The sequence below is a fragment of the Crocuta crocuta genome, unplaced genomic scaffold (genome assembly GCF_008692635.1).
Source record: "Crocuta crocuta isolate KB4526 unplaced genomic scaffold, BGI_CrCroc_1.0 scaffold62, whole genome shotgun sequence".
NCBI lineage: Eukaryota > Metazoa > Chordata > Mammalia > Carnivora > Hyaenidae > Crocuta > Crocuta crocuta.
Window position 1 is genome coordinate 4,279,920 of NW_027529173.1, and position 20,784 is coordinate 4,300,703.

General features: G+C 36.7%; 1 protein-coding gene and 1 long non-coding RNA gene across 4 annotated transcripts in view; both read right to left on the minus strand.

Annotated features, from left to right (window-relative positions):
- HDAC9 (histone deacetylase 9) overlaps positions 1-3,281 on the minus strand; it is a 908,040-nt gene extending 904,759 nt beyond the window's left edge. Inside the window, exon 1 of the mRNA XM_077757662.1 lies at positions 3,136-3,281. The gene's annotated coding sequence lies outside the window, so the exon portion shown is untranslated. The remainder of the gene's footprint in view (positions 1-3,135) is intronic.
- Positions 3,282-6,142: 2,861 nt separating this feature from the next.
- LOC144226298 (uncharacterized) overlaps positions 6,143-20,784 on the minus strand; it is a 102,342-nt gene continuing 87,700 nt past the window's right edge. For all 3 annotated transcript variants that reach the window (XR_013333596.1, XR_013333593.1, XR_013333592.1), the window contains 3 exons: positions 8,319-8,492; positions 7,291-7,351; positions 6,143-6,422 (listed from right to left, as the gene is read on the minus strand). This is a non-coding gene — a long non-coding RNA (uncharacterized LOC144226298). The remainder of the gene's footprint in view (positions 6,423-7,290; positions 7,352-8,318; positions 8,493-20,784) is intronic.

The window sequence follows — 20,784 nt, forward strand, 5'->3', positions numbered from 1 at the left end:
CTGCTATAACTTAGTATATACTAGTATCACTTAAACCTATAGAATCCTTTAAACAGAGTAGAACACTGAAAGATCTTTTCAAAAACCGTAAGCCTACACATACTTACCTATTGCTAGCTAACATTTAATCTTTCAAAGAGGCTAATATTGTGGTGTATATAATGTGACTCTCCAACGACTTAAAGCTAGTGTCTCTGCATGTACATTTCTGTTTTCCTCTAAGTCAGCTAAAACATTACTGGTTCATAGATTATACGGATGTAAAGAATACAAGAGACACTTAACCTAGTGCCCTCCTTTTCAGAGAAGAAAGAGAACAGGGATCCAGAGGAGTGTTGTGATTTGGCCAAGGTCTCACAGTTAGTGGCCAGTGGGTGGGTTTAGTTTAAATACTAGTATTAAAACTGAACTGTCCATGGAAAAAGACCAGGATAACTCAGAGAAAGCAGTCTGGTGCCTAATTTAAAATAGTTAAGCATTGGATCACCTGGGTGGCTCCGTCAGTAGAGCTTCTGACTCCTGATTTCGACTGAGGTCATGATCCCTTGGCCTTGGGCTAAGGGTGAATCCTGCTTAAGATTCTCTCTCTCTGTCTCTCTGCCCCACTGCCCTACTCTCTCACTCTGTCTCTCTGAAATAAGATTTTAAAGAAGTGAGACAATATTATTTTTAAAAAATAAAATAGCTCAGCATTTATAGTAGAATGAAGGCATGCTGTGGTTAGATTTAAACCTCACTTTGCTCTAATGAGGAATTCACAGTACATGGGGTGGTCAGCTAGCTTTAAATAAAAAAGCTAGCAGGTTCCTCGACTTTCATCTACGCTAGAGATTCTGTTCATCAGCAAGATGAATCTTGATAATGGGATCTCATTAGTGAAATGGGTTGTGTTGACTGTTGACTAAAATATTTTAGAGAAACTTCTTATTCACATATCCAGGGACCTTTAACCCTTTACCTTCCAAGATAGAGTCCTTTCTGAAATGGTCTAGTGTCCAGACTTTTTTTTATTTTTTTTTTTTGATGATGATGATTGTGTTTAGCCAATACTGACTCAAAGGAAATCATCCTTCTCAAGAAGACCTTTCACATGAATTGTCTGTTGAAACACACAACAACACACACACACACAATACCTTTTTGAAGCATACAAAAAAAGACAAATTGCTAGAGTTTCACCAGATGTTTGTGTAATAAAGGTATTTATGGCAGAATTTGAGCTAAAACTCATTTCCCCCTGTTAGGGAGGTGGTACAGAGCATAGGTGACATTCACCATGTCTAATTTTTTCTATCACATCAAAGTCATTTGACAACAGAGAGCTGAATTGCTCATCATTCTCTTAGATATTTCAATGATAACTTTAGGGCACTTGCTTGGCGTTACTGGAGATTCAAATAATTTAAGATAAAGTTTTATAAGAAAGGTTAGTTTCTTTTAGGACTCCTGATGGGACTCCCACAGCTTTCTGTTCAAACCTAGCATTTATGATGCAGCATTACAATTGTTTTCTGGTTTTAGGCTCTCCTCAACACAGAGGACAGATAACTTTATTCATGATTTTGTATTTTTAAGACTTTTTTAGAGCAGTTTTAGATTTATAGAGAAACTGAGAAGCTATATAGAGTTTCCATATATCCCCCCATGTACACACATAATTTCCCATTATTAACATCTTGACCTTAGTATCGTACATTTGTTACATATGGTGGATTAATATCGAGATATTATTAACTGTGGAGTCCATAGTTTTTTCAAATTTCCTTAGTTTTTACCTAATGTCCTTTTTCTATTTCAGGATCCCATGTAGGGATCCCACATTGTATTTAGCAATCATGTCTCCTTAGGCTCTTCTTGGCTATGATAGTTTCTCAGACTTTCCTTATCTTTGATGACCATGACAGTTTGGAGGAGTGATGATGAGCTATGTTGCAGGATGCCCCTGTAGCGGAATTTATCCAGTGTTTTTCTCATGTTCAGACTTGTATTATGGGTATTGGGAGGAAAACCACACAGGTAAAATGCCACTTTTAGTGCATCTTATCAAGGGTACATACTAGCAACATGATCTATCGCTGCTGATGCTGACCTAAGATAGTGTTTGTCAGATTTCTCCACCATAATTGTTTCTCAGCTTCCTGTACTGTATTCTTTGGAAGGAAGCCACTATACACAGTCCACACTTTAAAAGTAATTCAAGAGGAACCTGGGTGACTTAGTTGGTTACACGTCTGACTTGAGCTGAGGTCATGATCTCATGGTTCGCAATGAACCACATCAGGCTCTGTGCTGAAAGCTCAGAGTCTGGAGCCTGCTTCCAATTCTGTGTCTCCCTCTCTCACTGCCCCTCCCCTGCTCTCATTCTCTCTCTCTCTCTCTCAAAAATAAATAAACATTAAAACAATTTTTAAAAAATAAAAATTTTAAAATTTATCATTTAAAATAAAATTATATTTATTTTATTACAATAATTTAATAGGGATTCCTGGGTGGCTCAGTTCATTAAGCATCTGACTTCAGCTCAGGTCTTAATCTGGTTTCTGAGTTCCGGCCCTGCATTTGGCTCTCTTCTGTCAGCATGGAACCAGTGTTGGAGCCTCTGTTCCCCTCTCTCTCTGCCCCTGCCCTACTTGTGCTCGCTCTCTCTCTCTCTAAAATAAGTAAAATATCTACAAATAAATAATTAATAAAAGTAACTTTAATAACCTATAATATTGTATGTAAACTACATATGTGTGTATGTACATATGTATTTAATTTACATTATTCATTTGGAATTCTGGTGCATTCATTTACACTTTTTTCTCCAAGGATCAGCATAGTGACCTCACCATAGCAGGATTTTATGGATTGCAAAACTAGATTTGAGCAAACTTTTTTCCTCTAAGAAACCTGGTAAAACTTCTGCATACTAGCAGAAAAAAATTGCCTCATGCTAAACCTCAAAAATTTTTTTAATGTGAGGTAGAGGAGGGAAGATAAATCAGGTGTTTGTAGTGGTGGTGACGGCAGATATTCATAGTTTCTTTAAAGGGAAAAGCATTGCATAAATTTCATTATTGTTTGAAATGTTTGTGTCACCCCTTGGGACCCAAACCTCCCACTTCACGATACCAGCTTAGCCATATGACTTACACTGCCCAATGAAATGGTAGCAGAAGTGATGTGTTCCATTTCCAAGCAGAATCTTTAACAGCCTTCCTGGGGTTACTTCATTCCTCTTTGCTTTCAACCACAAGTTAGAAATTTTCCAGATGAAGATAGCCGCTTCAAGAAATGAAGGCCACCTCCAAGTGATGGAGGACATAAACACAAATAAGAAATGAACTGCTGAGATTTGGTGATTTGTTACCATACCTTCACCTAACTTATTCATTCTAATTGCAAATTCCCTTTTGGGTTCCTAAATTTGGGTCACCAAATGCTGTTCTTGATTCAGTTCTCATCAGTGATCTCCTTTGGGGTACAGCATTTTAGGACCTGTGTTTACTTATAACACAAATGTGTTTTCAAATGGTTTTCTGTCATGTTTAAAATTAACATTTTTTATGCATAAAAAATCTCATGCTTTGTTATGACATTGTCAACAAAATTAATTGAACACCCACTGTGTGCAGAATAGGAGAGCAGCTACTATAAATTTTTTCTGTATGTTAATTTTTTTCTGTATGCCTTTTAATTTTTTGTTTATATACTTATTTTTTTAAGTTTTGTTTGCCACTGCTCATTTCAAGGGCACTCCTTAACCCCCATCACCTATTTATCCCCTTACCCCATCCACTTCCTTCTAGCAACCATCAGTTTGTTCTCTATAGTTAAGAGTCTGTTTCTTGGTTCTCTCTTTTTTTTCCTTTGCTCATTTGTTTCTTAAATTGAACATGTGAATGAAAGTATATGGCATTTATCTTTCTCTGACTGATTTATTTCACTTAGCATAATATCCTCTAGCTCCATCCATACCATTGCAAATGGCAGGATTTCATTATTTTTGATGGCTAAGTAATATTCCACCATATATAGACCACATCTTCTTTATCCATTCATCAAGTGATGGGCACTTGGACTGTTTACATAATTTGGCTATTGTAGACAATGCTGCAATAAATATTGGGGTGCATGTAATCCCTTTGAATTAGTATTTTTGTATTCTTTGGGTAGGTACCTAGTAGTGTAATTGCTGGATTGTAGGAAGTTCTGTTTTTAACTTTTTGAGGAACCTCCATACTGTTTTCCAAAGTAGCTGCACCAGTTTGCACACCCACCAACAGTGCAAGAAGGTTCCTCTTTCTCTACATCCTCACCAAAGGGTGATGCCATTTTAAAAAGTAAAGATATGTATTTACAGGGAAGGGATAAAGAAATTTAGCTAGAAGAATATACCATCAGAGGTATAAATAAAACTTAAGCTCCAGGGACTCTCATATGCACAGGTACCTTTTAAGGCCCTGTATTCATAATTTTGTATTATTATACTTGAAAGGGCTCCAAATATGTATATGCTTTATACCCCACCAAACCTGGCTCTTTCCCTGTTTACTACAAGATATGAAAAGGTGAAAGCAAAGAGCTATGCACCCCTAAAACTTACAGGTAATACTCCCATAATCTGTTTATCTGACCTCCCAGGGAGAGTTCCATGCAAAGTGGTACTGAAGTTTGGGTTCCTCAGTCATGTTTAAAACTGAATCTGCATATACATCTATAATAAGAGGAGGGTATATTTAGTGTCAGGTACAGCCTAGAAACTACCCAATCTGCAAGGCCAATGTCTGTATACACACCATAGCACCTTCCCATCATGTGGCTTTCATTTTGTTTATTACCAGAAAAATCACTGAGTACATTATTAGTCCTCTCCACAAAAGTTCTAGTCTTCACTGAGATTTTTTTTCTTGGAAGTCATTTCATTTTGAAAATAATTTTTCTCATGGTTACTGATAATACTTCCTCAGGAAATTTAAGTGACTATTTCATTCTCAATTAATTTTGTCCATTTCTAGGCCTGCAACAATGGATATTGTATTGTTCATCATCTGTTCAGGAATTCCCCATTGAAGGGAGAGGTCTGTGCAGTAATAGAGGTTGTAATGTGACCTATTAAGGATTTCTTTCCCTTGCTAAATTTTGAATGGAATCTGGATGAATATACTGCGTCTATTTTTAATAATTCCTTTCTTATGCAAAAATGTGTGGGTCATAGTGAGGTTTAATCACAACCCATTGCTCATTTATGAAATACTCTGAACTGCAATTAGTCAGATGCAAATGTGAAGGGCTGTTACCACGTGCACATTAGCAGACTGTCAAACCAAGTTTTTGAATTATGAAACAATCAAAGAAAAACCTTTGCTTTATATACTTTCACAGTGAGTTTCTTTTAAAAGAAGAGCTTTCATATTCATTTTTGTAAGTATTTCATATTAAGATACCTCAAATCTATAGTTAATCAGCTTACGTTGAAAGAAAAAGATTTAAAAATCTAGATGTATTATTTATTGGTATATGCCTATATTCATACATAAAATTGGTAGGTAAAGTCCTTATTAGAAAATAATTCTTTGGGGCACCTGGGTGGCTCAGTTGGTTGAGTATCTGATGTCGGCTCAGGTCACGAACTCACCGTTGGTGGATTCGAATCGCATGTTGGACTCGTGCTGACATCTCAGAGCCTGGAGCCTGCTTTGGATTCTGTATCTCCCTCTCTCTCTCGGCCCCTCCCCTGTTCACGCTCTGTCTCTCTCTCAAAAATAAATAAACATTAAAAAAAAACTAGTTCTTAACTTATAAAAGTTTTGTGCTTTTTAAGTTAGAAGAAGAACACAAACAAATTAATGCTATTTGTGGGTTAATTTTCAGTATGCTTGAAGTAATCATTAAGTTATATTTCAGCTCTAATATAATGTTACCTTATGATCTGAAAGCATAAAGCTCATGTTGCCTTTTGAACTTAGCATGTTCACCCATCTGGATACTGTTGTTTGCCATAAGAATAAACCTATACAAATTTTAGGATGCCTTTTTAAGGGAATCTATTTTGAGTCCCTCCAAGAATTAAGGTTTGCTTTCAGCTCTGGAAAATATGAAAAAACAGTGGTTTGAGCAAACTAAAAGTTTTATTTATTTATTTGTTAACACTGTAAGAATCTGAAGATAGGAACCTGCTGGTATTGGTTTGGTAGCTCAAGAACAGAAAGGCAAGGTTTTGTGATTTGTCAGGGCCTTTTCCCCTATTGCCACAAAATGTCTGGCATCAGTTCCAGCCATCAAATATACTTTCCAGAGGGTAATGAAAGGGGAGATATAAAAAGGATAACACATTTATCAAGAAAAGCAGAGACTTTCCCAGCAGTCCTAAACAGTCTTCTACTTAGTTCTCCTTGAACACAGCTTTGTCACATCATCAACTCTGTCTGCAAGAGAAGCTGGGATAACAAATTTTATATCGTATTTATTTATTATTATGTACTTTTCCAGCTTCTATACTAGAGAAAGACAAGGGGAAAAGAGTTTGAATGGGTGAAGGAATCAACCTATAATTTCTGCCATACCCCCAACATTCAGTTTCAAAAATATTGGCATTGACTTTCCCAGAAAATGTTCATTATTCAATATCATTAAAAAGAATGTGTTTAATGTTGCTCTTGATCTCAGGTTCATGAGTTTGAGCCCCACGTTGGGCATAGAACTTTAAAATAAATAAATGAAATAAGTAAAATTTAAAGAACGTGCTTCATTATAGAACTTCGTAAAGTTTCATATATTCACTATCGTGATTTTAGCAATCACATCTAATCCAATTCAATATTATGAATGAGGAAACTGAGAACCAGAAGTTTTAAGTAAACTAGCCCAAGATCACAATAGGTCTTAATTAGTCCAGATTTAGAGCCCTCTCTGATCTAATACATACCTTTTATATCAGTGTCCTCCCCCCAGGGTAGCTAACCTCTGCCTACTCTGCCTTTTCTGTTTAAGTACTAAAAAGAGAGAGACTGAGAGAGGAAAAATAAGAAAAAAAGAAAAGGAAAGTACACCTACCATCCTCTAACTTACTCTCTTCCTCTGAGCCAAACTTCATACATGGTAGCATAAATTGTAAAAAGTTTTCCAATACATTTGATATTACTTGGATTAGGATTTAAAGTCAGTTTTACATTATAACTGTCCTTTCCTGGCTTCTCATCCTAAATCGTTTACTGTTAACTTTGCAGTTGCTATTTCAGAGCGTTAAGAACATTAGAATGTCCCTTCCTTTGCTAAAGACAATTGTGATTTCCTGTAAAGGAGTACCTTTTCTTTTCTGTAGTTCCTTATGGCTGCCTAAGAAGACAGGATACATCCATAAAATAGCCTAAAGAAAATTCAAATTTAGAAGAAGATTAATTTGTGTAATGATTATTAACAAAAAAACTATTTGTTTTACAATACTTTTGATCATGGAAAGCTATAATCATATTCTATTAAATAAAATTGGAACATGTAGGGGAATTTTTCTTAAAATTTATGAAGTGTTTAAAAAGCTTAATCTCTGGATTTTATTACATAATGAGCTCTTCTAGGGACTTGTAAATTCATAATTTTTATTTTCATGCAATTCAGGAACACATAGAAAGCATTAAGTAGATTAATTCCCATTATTGCCACTCTCTTTTTTAATGATTTGTGGTAATATGGATCTACATTTGAAATATATAAGCATTATTTCTTCTAAGAAAAGAATAGGAATTAACAGTTTTTAATTTACCTGTCATTGGCAGAAAGTTCTTTAAAAACACTAATATTTTATAATTAGATGTTCATAAATTACCATGTTACTCAGAAAAGTATCAAGATAAACAGCAATGGTAGAACACCGCAGAGGATAACATAGACTTGTGTTAAGGGTGGTAGTGCTCAGAGGTCAAGTCTTTTCCTGGGCAAATGATCTATGAGACCATAGAACATATATTTTACTCCATAAAAGGAAACATAAACAAAGACCTCACATATAAAAGACAGCAAACAAGTAACAGTTTGACACTGAATTCTGATGGCATGAGAAATGTATAAGCTTTTTTTACATTATGCACAAACAATCCTCTAAATCGCAAAGGTTTATTTCATGCTCATGAAACTGATCCTTGTCCATTCAGCTACAAGTCTCCCCCATGAAGTGTCTATTTAAGGCCTCAACATATAGAGCACAGTTGTCTTGAAAGTACATTATCTTGGCTTAGAGCAAAGCTATGGTGGTCTTGTGCGATGCTCTAAAAACTTCCCCTTGAAAGTTGTATTCGTCAGTTTCCCTCATGTTTCATTAGCAAAAGCAAGTTACTTACCCAAGTCTAACTTCAGTGATGTGGGAAGTATAATCCTCTCACAGTGAGGAGCCACAATAGTATTGGTAATAATATAATAATAATATTTGGAGTAACTGGGTGGCTCAGTCGGTTAAGCATGCAACTTCGGCTCAGGTCATACAACTTCTGCTCACCCTCTGTTTCTCTCTCTCTCTTTCAAAAATAAACATTAAAAATAAAAATTAAAATAATAATATTAATTTATTTATTTAGGATCATCTAAACACTAGGCACTAGACTAGGTGCTAGTACATAGATTATCCCTTTTCATTTTTATAACAACCCTACAATTTGGGTACTAGTAATTGTTACTTTAAGAAGAGGAAATTGAGACAGAGTAAAATTAATTAATGCTAAAAATCCCACAACTAGCAAGTAAACATGGGATCCTAAACTCAGACACAGGCAGTCTAAGTCCAGGATTCAGCTCCTAAACCAGCATGCTGCAGTAGTGCACAAAGTCCGATTCCACAGTTTATGGAATATGGAATACAGAAGACAAAAGATGCAATATTGAGAAATATGAGATAAACAAAGGAAGTTCATAAGATTTTAATGCTCAGTCAGCAAGTCTTGGTAATACATATACAGTAAACTTGATTACTTGCAAAAGCTTTGCAATATCCATAACAGCATGGAAAATGATATTCCTAGAGATTGAGACCAAGAAGAGAAAGAAGGTTAATGTGAGACAGACTATGTTTATCAAAAAAGACCAAAGATCAAGACCAAGGGAACCTAAGAAACTAACCGAGATGAGGATCCCTGGCCTTCCAGATTAATGAAACTACCTTGAGTAGTGTTTAAGCAGTCCCTTCCTTTGTCCTACGTGTATCACTCCAGAATGAGTTAAGAGGAATAGGCATGAGGGTATAGTATTAAAGCCCAAATTTACACAATCACATGAAAGGTATGCAGAATGAATATGCTTATTTTTCAAACACGTAACTTTCATTTTTTTCACCCCATCAATTCTTTCACTATGTCCTGCACCCATCAAAATAAGAAAAATCTGATATTTATTATATTCTAGTGCAAATAAATTTCCATTAATTTGCTTTCCAGGGGGAAGATAAGCTCACTGCTGTTACTATAGAATTGTTTCTGGACACTAAATGTGGACAAATGAGTATGTAATGCTGTTAGTTACCTACCTTTCCAGTTTATTGGTACCATTCTTCCTCTACTAACTAACCTAATTCAACTCAGTCCTCTCTCTTTTGCTCCAGCAGGCCCACTTTCTTCTCCTTTTTCTTTCTCTAGCTCTTGAACATAAAGTTGTCCACAACCTGGGGCACCTGGATGGCTCAGTAAGTTAAGCATCTGATTCTTGATTTTGGCTCAGGTCATGACCTTGCAGTTCATGAGATCAAGTCCTGTATCAGGCTCTGTGATTGGGATTCTCTCTTTCCCTCTCTCTCTCTGCTCCCCCCTCAATAAATAAACATTTTAAAATTTTAAAAAAATTGTCACCATGTATTTGCATATACATGTAGAACTTAATTATCACAAGAACTTATCATATAAAATGTGTATTTCTTTCTTTCCTATTATTCCTGGCGTCTAATTCTGGCTCTCTGATACACTAAAAAGGGGAAACTTTTTTTTAAATTAAGAATTAAATTAGGTTTATCTATACCATGGAATACTACATGGCAATGAGAAACAATGAAATCTGGCCCTGTGTAGCAACATGGATGGACCTTGAGGGTGTTATGCTGAGCGAAATAAGTCAGGCAGAGAAGGACAAATATCATATGTTTGCACGTATAGGAGGATTAGGAGGAACTTGACGGAGGAACAAGGGGGAGAAGAAGGGCGGAAATGGTGGGGGAAAGGGAGAGAGGCAAACCATGAGAGACTGTTGAATGCTGACAAAAACTGAGGACTGATGGATGTCGGGGGGAGGAGGGATGGGCATGGAGGAGGACACTTGTGGGGATGAGCACTGAGTGTTATGTGGAAACTAATTTGACAATAAACTATTTGTAAAAAAAATAAATAAAAATAAAATTAAATTAAAAAAAGAATTAAATTAGGTTTTGAATATAAACCACATTTTATGGTAAACCACTTACCTTGAATAGACAGCCAATTGAATGGATAAATAAACAAACACAATATTGACTGAGCACATTATTAAATGTGTCAACTCATTTGGGGTTCCAGTCTTAACTATTCACTTACACTCTGCTCTTTATCATCTGTGCCTTTGTGTAATCAGTAGTCAGTAGCTAAGTTTTCCAGAGTCACATTTTCACTTTAATTTCAATGTAATTTCAGATTCAAAGTAATCTGATCACATTTTCATTTATAGAGAATATTTCATCCATTCTCTCCATCTCCTCCTGTCTTCTCTGTCTGGCTCTCTTCCCAGAAGACAGGCCTCTGTAGACTACACCAATGGGGCTTCCTTGCCTTTAGGCTCCTGGTTGAGATTTGCCAGTGGAAGGTGTGGAGAAAGCAGTTACACTGAGTATTTAGCCCCATCACTCCAGCTCTGCCTGCTGGGCCATAGTTTGGCAATGACTGCGTTCTTCCTCAGCCTGCATCTCCTACAAACACAGCTCTCACAGGGGTCTTCTCAGAAGCTCTCACCCATCAACACCTTAAGCTGAGGGACATTCAGAACTTGCTACTATTGCTGCATTGTAGATACTTACTTCTCTGTTACTTGATGACTCCTCTAAACTGTCCACACCTGTATATGGAGTGACTCAAACCCTCATTACCCCTTTGATTGTGCCATCTGTTTCGGTTTAGATTATAATATAGGCTAAAAACCACCTATCCTAACAATGAAGTTTTAAGTCAGTCAGCCACAAAATGGTCTGATTGCAGCTACCATATAGTTCCATTACCATCACAAGACTAGAACTGAATAATTCTTTTAAGGCACACCAAGGCCTAGAATTACAATGATTTCTGAGAATCTGGGATTTTCCTATCCAATATGATTCAAGGTTTGTATGACATGTGTATATTCCTGTAGGCTTTAACTTCACCATGCAGGGAAGGGTTACTATTTGTGTGTGTGTGTGTGTGTGTGTGTGTGTGTGCATATGTATATGTATATGTGTTTCAACTTAAGATGCACATGTTTGTCTTCAATGGATATATCTAACACAATAATTACAGTATTGACATGACATGTAGCAAGTTGCACTGAAGTGCATCATATAAAGTATGCGAAGTATGAGCCAAAAAGAAATCTGTATTTGAAGTAGTTGTCTCAGAAAAAGCATTCTGGTGTGTTTTTAGGGGCCACAATTAAAGAAAGCAAGATTTCTGTTAGTCTTCTAAAGAAGGTGTTCAGCACTTGCAGCAGGCAAATTTAGAATAGATAGTCTAACACTATAATGAGGTGTTAAGAAACTGGAAGAAGAAGAAGCTTCAGATTTGAGGCTAACCACTGTACATAAAGAAAAGGGAAAACTCCCATTTGGTTATTTCATTAGTGTGATGGTTCATGTTAAAAACACCAAACACTACAAACAGGGAAGTTTGTTGGGGGGAAAAGTCAAATCAAAAGAAATCATCTTTAAAATTTTCAAAATCATCAGCAAAATACAGCTTACTCAATGAATGTGCATTAGTCCCCTAATGCAGTAAAGAAAAGTTTAAACTATTTCTGTGGATTTAGAATTGCATATTTCCTTATTATTCCTCCAGGCTTGATATTTGTTTGTATTTTTATGTGTTTTTTTAAATGTTTATTTATTTATTGAGAGAGAGAGAGAGAGAGAGAGAATCCCAAACAGGCACCAAGCTGTCAGCACAGAGCCCAACACTGAGATCACGACCAGAGCCGAAACCAAGAGTTGGATGCTTAACCAACTGAGCCTCCAAGGTATCCCTATTTGTATTTTCTAAAGATAATGTCAACATGATACCTCTTCTGGATACCTTTATCTTTATACCTTAAAGAAATGGACTTTCTCTAACGAATCCAGAGTAATATAAATCCTCTTCACCATCAACAACCTCTTTTTTCTCTTCAATAAGAGAATTTGATCTTTTTTCTTGAACAAAAATTTTCTAGTGTCAGTTGAAAGCCCTGGAAAAATAGAACTCAGCAACTATATTTTACATGGTATTACTCATCTCGTAGCAATTGCATGCTTCAGTGCTTTAAGAAAGATTTTTAGATTTGTAATATACAGTAGTCCACACCGTATCTGTGGTTCAGCTTTCCATGGTTTCTGTTACCCACAGTCAGCCTCGGGTTCAGAAGCAGATGACCCTCCTTCTGACGTATCACCACTGTCGTGATGCCTACATCATCAGTCACTTCATTTCATCCCATCATGTAGGCATTTTGTCTCACATCCTCACAAGGAGAAGGGTGAGTGCAGTAAGATATGACAGAGAGACCACATTCACATAGCTTTTATTACAGTGTATTGTTAGAAGTGTTCTATTTTATTATTAGTTAGTATTGTTAATCTCTTACCATGTATAACTTACAAATTAAACTTTATCATATGTATGTATGTATGGGGAAAAATAGTATCTATAGAATTCAGTACTGTCCATGGTTTCAGGCATCCACTGAGGACCTTGGAATATATCCTCTGCAGATAAAGGGGACTACAATATTTCTTAAATATGTATAATTTCTCCACACTGCCTTGTGCATTACTCAAACTTGTCCATCTAACACTCAAGAACAAAGTGCTATTTTTCCTAACTCTTTGGCTTACTAGTAAGAAGGGCATACATTGTCATCTTTAACTATGAAATGCATCTATGATTTTTAAAATATGTTATTTTATAGCCTGACAAAGACTGAGGTAAAAAATAGGACACAAAAGACATAAATTAATGTTAACAAAAAGCTTCCTGGGGAAAATATTCCTTCCTGCTTGCTTTACTCACTTAGAAGTTTTGAAAGGATGAAGACTTCCCCAGAAAGGACTGGGGAATTTCAGAAGAACTAATAGGATACATTCACAAATCCTTATATTGAAATGCTATTTTAATATATTTCATTTGGAATTATTCAGAAATCCTCTTTCCTCCTATTTCAATACGATTTAACCTCATTGGTAGCCAAATATTTATGCTACAACAAATTCTTTTGGTGACTAATTCCTGCATTTCAAATAATGACTTTTTTACAATTTTATTTAAATTTAGGGTCTGTGAAGAAAAAGTTTCTGTTTTAGAGCACTCCATTTGGAATTTTGAATTAAATAAAGTGGGCCAAACAGGCATTTGTCTTGGGTTCTCCTAAAACCCCATTAAAATAACAATAATGATTTTTTAAAGAATAAATCCATAAAAACAGAAAGAATGAGAAGGAAGACAACAGCAGAATTGGAGAGGTTGAGAAACAAGACGGGTGAATTATAACTGATTTAGAGACTAAGAGAAACCTTAAATTAAAGATTAATCAACTCATAACTCAAGAATTGGAAATAACATGTATCCCTGATCATGGAACTGGCTAGTAGATACAGTATTGGAAATACAGAGTTACATAATACTGTCTCTGAAAAGTTTTCAGAAGGAGTTTGCCCTTAGGAGATAATTTAATTGTGAACCACTGGATGCCTGGAGAAACTGAGGAGACATTTCTGTCACATCACACTGATAACTAGACCTCACTATAGACACTTGATTTATTTATTTTTTTAATGTTTATTTTTATTTCTAGGAGACAGAGAAAGAGAGACAGTGTGAGCAGGGGAGGGTCAGAGAGAGAGGGAGTCACAGACTGAAACAGGCTCCAGGCTCTGAGCTGGCAGTCAGCACAGAGCCCGACGCGGGGCTCGAACCCACGAACCGTGAGATCATGACCTAAGCGAAAGTCGGACGCTTAACCAACTAAGCCACCCAGGCACCCCAACTAGACCTCACTATAGACACTTGAAATACCAGTGCCCACTGTCCAGCTGATGTCCAGACTTTAGGAATTAGATTAATACTCCTGGAGTGGACTGAGGAAAATGGTCCTAGAACTCTTCTTGTAGGTTGAAGGTAGGATTTCTCTAAAAATGAAGGAAGAGTATACTGTGGATGTTTGAAAAGGGAAAAAGGATGTGCTTATTGCATTGTGTGAGGGGCGGGGGAGTGGGGGAGTGTAGGGATATGCGGCACGAGACAAGGATTTCAAAATAAAGAACATAATAAACACCTAGAGTGCATCCATGAGGGACCCCCAATAACAGATTTCAGTGCTACTCTCTTTGCACTATGTCAGTCATACTTAGTTGAGACAGCTTTCAGTTGCCTGCAATGCTTTAATAATTCTGATATATAATTATAGCCTGGTGTGGGTGATTTGGAGGGAATAGAAACATAGGACAGTGAAGGAAATGTTGCCCATGGTATGGAGAGTCCCCTAGAAGGGCACCTGCTGGAACAGAACAGTATCACAGTTCTAGGGAAAGAGTCAGCCACAAAGTTTGTGGTGACCAAGAGGAGCACCTGATGAGAAAAAACAGCTGAGGGCAGGTAGTTCAGAACAAGTGTAAGAAAAACTCTATTTCAAATATTCTGGAAGGAGGTGACAGTGAGGGAGTATTATAGCTGGTTTCCCCAGAAAGCATACTCTGAGAAAGAGGATAGTGTGCAGACAGCTTCCTAAGCAGAACTCTCTGGACCAACCTTTTGTGGGGAGATGAGTCAGAAGAATTGAGCAGAGGGAGAAGCTGGGCTGTAGTGTGACCACACATTGACTGTACCCACAATGAGGTCTGAAGCTGGAATGGCCCTTTACAGTCATGTTCAGTAGGGGCGAGGGGGCTGAGCCATTTTTGTCCTCAGTTCAAAGGCATGCATTTGGGCAAGGACACTCTTCAACAAAGGATAACTCTTTCCATCAGCTGAGGAAATAAGTCCTTCGGCTCTGAATGGGGTATTGGAATAGCACAGTAAAGTATCCACCATAGGAAAGAAGACTGACAAATATTGAAATAGAAATGAGTTGCAGTAGAAGGTTGCTAAACTGCCTTGTGAGAAGAGTAGATTTGGTTACATTTGTTTGGTTACATTTGTTTTGCAAAAGATGTAGGGTAAACATGACTAAAACCAGAAGCGAATTGTTTGGGTAATAAGGAGAGTTCTGAGAGGTAGTGGAAGGGGTGAAGGAAGAGATGAAGGCATGATAACTGGTAGACTAAGAATAACTTTGCAGGGGGTGTGTGTCTACAAAGAAAGGGGAGGATTTCTATTCCATTTTATCTATGTGGTATGCCCATGTCAGCTTTCTTCTCTATTAAACCACAAAATCTGCAACAAATTTTTCATTATTCACTAATACATTGTGGAATTGGATATTTCCTGCTGTGTTTTGTTTTGAACTACAGCAAAGTGTGAGTACTGTCTCTGAGTGGCCTTGAGCCAGGAAGGTCTAGACTGATCACTAGTGGCCAGCCCCATCTGGCAACAGATACCTTTAGAGTGAACACTATGGTGAAGTTCAGAGCAAAAGTAGAAAAAGATTTGTGTTCAGATTATCATCAGATAAACTTGAGGCATGTCAAAACACCTAAAATCAACCTGTTTGCACCTTCAGTGTCTGAAAGACAACAACCTTGGAATTGGAAATTTGGTTTCATGAGCAAATTGAGGCTTATCTTTTTAAAGATCACCTATGTATGGGTGGCTTCCAAATGTATCCCCTAGCCAGATCTCTCCCCTCATTCTAGGCTTTGTGGCTGCTACCCAAAAAATTTACTTAGATGTCCTAAACCAGGTGTCTGATCTTCTTCTACAATCCAATACCACTTACAGTTTTTCTCTCCTCAGTTAATAACAACTCCAAACTTTAAACTACTGAGGCCCAAAATTTGGATTCATGTTTAATTGCTCTCTTTCTCTCATAAACTATATCCAGTTCATGAGCAAATCCCAGTAGCTTTACCTTCAAAATATATTTAGAATCTGACTATGCCTCTCCATCTCCACTATTGCTCCCAAGCCATCATTACCTCTACCTGGATCAATTTAGTAGCCTCTTAACTAGTCTTCCTGCTTCCACCATTGTTCCTCTACAGCTTATTCTCAGGGTGGAAATCAATATAAATAAAAGCCAGTCTTGGCAATGGCCTACAAGATCCCTAGATGATCTATTCTCTACGATCTTCTTACCTTATGTCCCGTAACTCTGCCTCTCATTTTCCACTGGTGTCCTTGCTGTCCCTTGAACATGCCAGGCACACCACTGCCCACATTCTTTGCCCTTGCTGTTCCCTCTGCAGCAATGCCCTTCTCCAAAATAAATACATAATACACCCTCTTTAAAGTTTTAGTATATACTGACAAACCATCTCCTTAAAATCGACACCCCCCCACATTCTTTCATTCCTTATTTCCCTTCCTTCCTTTTATCTATGGTACCTATCCCCATATGATATATTTTGAACTTATTTATTTGAGCACTATGTATCTTTCCCCACTTCCACTTAAAGCAAACTCCACAAGGTTAGAAATTATTATCCTCTTCAGTGTTATATTGCTAACTGGAACAGTACTTGGTACATAGCAAGCAGGTGATAAAATTGTTTGAATGAATTTCACAAGTTAATTTTAGACTATGGGTATTTGAGAATGCTAATGTCTTCATCTTGATCTTTATCTTCAGGATTTCATCAAGTCTCAGTACTATATACCTTCTAATTGATCCTGTGCAAATAGTAGAGTTTCATTTGGCTATGTAATCTAGTACGTTTTTACTCCAAGTTGCTTAGGTTAGGGCAGGTTACCTGTTGAACATTATCTTGCTATGAGTATATGCAGGAGGCAATATAAAAGATAGTTATGGTCAAAACCCCAAATCCCATACCATTTCCTGCACTTCTCTCCTTGTGTAAACAGAGTTTCATATAACATTTCTAACAGAATGGAATCATTTGGAGGAAGGTAGAATGGAAAACCAAGTGGGTAGCTTGAGAGAAAAACACTGGAAGTCGTAATTTGCCTTTCATAAATTCACACAAGTGAGAAATGCATCTAAAAATGGAAATTCTAAAACAACCAGAAAAAAAATTATTTACGAACCAAATTTTTGTTTCTCTTTCTCTTCTTTTGTAAAAAAAAAAAAAAAAAAAAAAAAAAATGGTTTCCATTTGCTGTGACTTCATTACCCAAAAGAGACCATTGACATTGGTAAATGCACTCCTGGAGCACATCTGTCCTTCCATTCCCATCAATCGGCAACACAAAGTAAGTGCCCACCCACTTTTGATATCAGATACTGTGATGTGTTTAAGGGGCACCTGGGTAGCTCAATCGGTTAAGCGTCTGACTCTTGGTTTTAGCTCAGGTCATGATCTCACAGTTCATGGGATCAGGCCCAGCATCCGGCTCTGTGCTGACAGCATGGAGCCTGCTTGGGATTCTCTTTCTCTTTTTTCCCCCTCACCTACATGTGTACTCTCTCTCTCTGTCAAAATAAATAAATAAACTAAAAAAGAAAAAAAATCAGACAACACTATTCTTACTGTTCTTAATTTTTTAATTGGACTGAAGAGCATGAAAAAAGCAAAAAAAAACTCTTTAATTCACACATTACTAAAGCTAAATTTGTAACTATTCAAAAGGAGGCCAGGATAATGTTTGTACTATCTCTAAAGAGAATCTTTATTAAATAAATGAATTTTCCGCAAAGTTTCATGAAAACTATTTGAACTGGTTCAGGCCACTATTTTCAAGTACCTTTAAGCAATTAAAAGCACTCATTTACACACAGCTTGTTGTTATGTTATTCAGAAATGATTTGGATCTATTTACTAAAAGCACATCAGCAAAGCACATCTAAGCCAACATTTCTCTCAGACTTAGTTATGGTACCTTCCTTAAAAGAGGTAAAAAAACTAATTATTTGTAAATACTTTTTTAGCTGAGGATTTTTCACATTACATATAAATTAGAGTGATTTTTCTGTACTTAAATTTTAAAACATCTTTAAAACATACAACTGAACTTACATAAAAATACATACAAATGCTCAATAACTGGTTGGAGGAAAGAAGGAAGGAAGGACAGATGCATGGAAGGATAAATGGACAGAAGGAAGGAAGGAAGGAAAAAAGAAGAAATGGAAACATTAAGGTTATATTTGCGGTAACTAAAATCAACTATGTCACAACAGATTACTCAGCTGGAATACCAAAGCCCTTCATAAACTGGTTCTATCTTTTTTAATTCATCCTCCAAATAAAGATATTTTGTGTATTTACTACTGGTCTGAAAAATTTCCCAAAGATGAGGACCATAAAATTTAGATATTTTGTATCCCCAGTTAGTAGATGGACATTACATGTAGTTAAGTCCTATTATCCACAAAAGGCAATGGATTCGGGGTAAAAAGTTATAGCCCTAGCCCTTCCATTTCTCTCTTTTTTAAAATTGATTTTTGAGAGAGAGAAGGACAGAGCAGGAGCAGGAGCCGGGGAGGGGCAGAGACACAGAATCCGAAGCAGGCTCCAGGCTCTAAGCTGTCAGCACAGATGCCGACACGGGGCTTGAAGTCATGAACCAGGAGATCATGACCTGAGCTGAAGTTGGACACTTAATGAACTGAGCCAGTCAGGCACCCCTCCATTTCTCATTTTTTGTTTGGGAATGTAGCATAGGAAATCAAGAGCTCTATAGTCAGACACCCTGAGTTCAAATTCTGGCTTTATCCTTTACTAGCTCAATAAGCATATCACAACCTCTCTGTGTCTCAGTTTCCTCATCTATAAAATGAAGGCATAATAGTTGTATATACTTTATAGGTTGTTGCGAAGGTTAAATGAGTTATTGCCTATAAAGTGCTTAGTACAGTGCTGGCATAAAGTAAGTGTTCCATAAGTGCTAGCACTAGTTATTACTGCTATTGTTATTAGGGCTGAAATTCATTCATTATCTGTACATTTACTTTCTTCTTGTACTTAGTGAATATAACTCCCCTGTCACATGCCTACCTTTCAAGGTAAACCAGCAGTGTAGCAAAGGCTCATGAAGGAAGGCTAGGCTCAGTCTATTGAATGAAGAGTGAATAATCAACATTGAGATATGTAAATCAAAAAAATCAGGATAATATAGCTAAATTCTATTAAACATATTTGAGCCTGTATTCATTGCTTGGATAGGACAACCTAATGATTCATGATTCCCCCAAATAACAGTGATATTCAACAATTTAGTAATGTATAGATTTTTATATAGGTTCCTACCTATAGATGTCCACATTTGTCTTAGACTCTTAGAGTGTTGGAGTAAAGGAAATAAATTATACCTTCACCAATAGAATCACAGCTTTAGACATTTTTTTCCCTGAAATAACAATAAAGCCACAGACCCTTTAGTAGCCTTCCACTCTCAGGTTAGAACTAAGTGCTTGCCTTTATGATAAGAAAGGAAAATAGTCCAGATTACTTTATCTTCTGACAAAAAGAAAAAAGTGCTAGTAAGCCACATACAAAGAAGAAATTTAAGATATTCATTGATCAACAGCTATTTCCTTTAGAACATCGGTAGTGTATATATATCATGCTCTTTGAAGTGAATTCTTGCATTTAAAAAGCATCCCTATAATTTACAGTAAGTGTTTACACATATTATTTCATTTGGTCTTTATAACAACCAAGAAAGAGATAAATGTTATTACCATGTAAAGTAGATATTAAAATTTTTTAAAACTATGTCTTAGAGAACCTAAGGACTAAGCCAAGGTCAAATGGCTACTAAATAGGGGAATCAGATTCAGATTCTAAATCAAATTCATTCAGTATCCAGTAACTTCTTATCGAGGATACATTATGTGCTAAGTACTATATAAAGCTCTAGGGCTGTAATTACTCTTTTGCCCTTTACTGGTTTTCAGTCTTGAGGAGATAATATAGAGCAACAACATCATTTCAGTACAATGATAATGTAATTTTCATTCGTTGATTCATTCATTCAATATTTGTTGTCTATTGTATCAGTCTGTTCTAGCAGGAAACAATGGCATACTCTGTATTTACCTAAGTCTTTATCTCTGGCGATGGCTTAGTTATGGTCCCAACAGCAAACAGCAAATTAGGATAATTTAAGTAGGGTTTAAATCAGGCATGATTTATATGGGTACAATCCTGCAACTCCCCAGGAGTAGTAACCATTGGTCTGTTACTACCTTGAAGCTTATATCAAGGTAAGAACACAGTCACTGGAATCCAGGAGAATCCAGTAGAGAGGGCCATCTTGAAAGGAACTGTTGTATTCTTTGATTGCAGAACACCATCATCAGGATGATAGTCCAAGGTGGGAACCAGAGACATAAGTATGCCAAACTCACTCTCCTCTGACCCCTGATAAGACTCCCATTGGCTAAACCCAAAGGAAGCAAGAGGTTAAGGTTGTAACCCATAGATGTACACCATACAGAGCAGTCTCAAAAGGCATAAAAGAGGGTGGAGAAGAGTACGACGTGGGCATGGAGAGGCCAACAGTTCCAGAGGGCAAAGGTCTG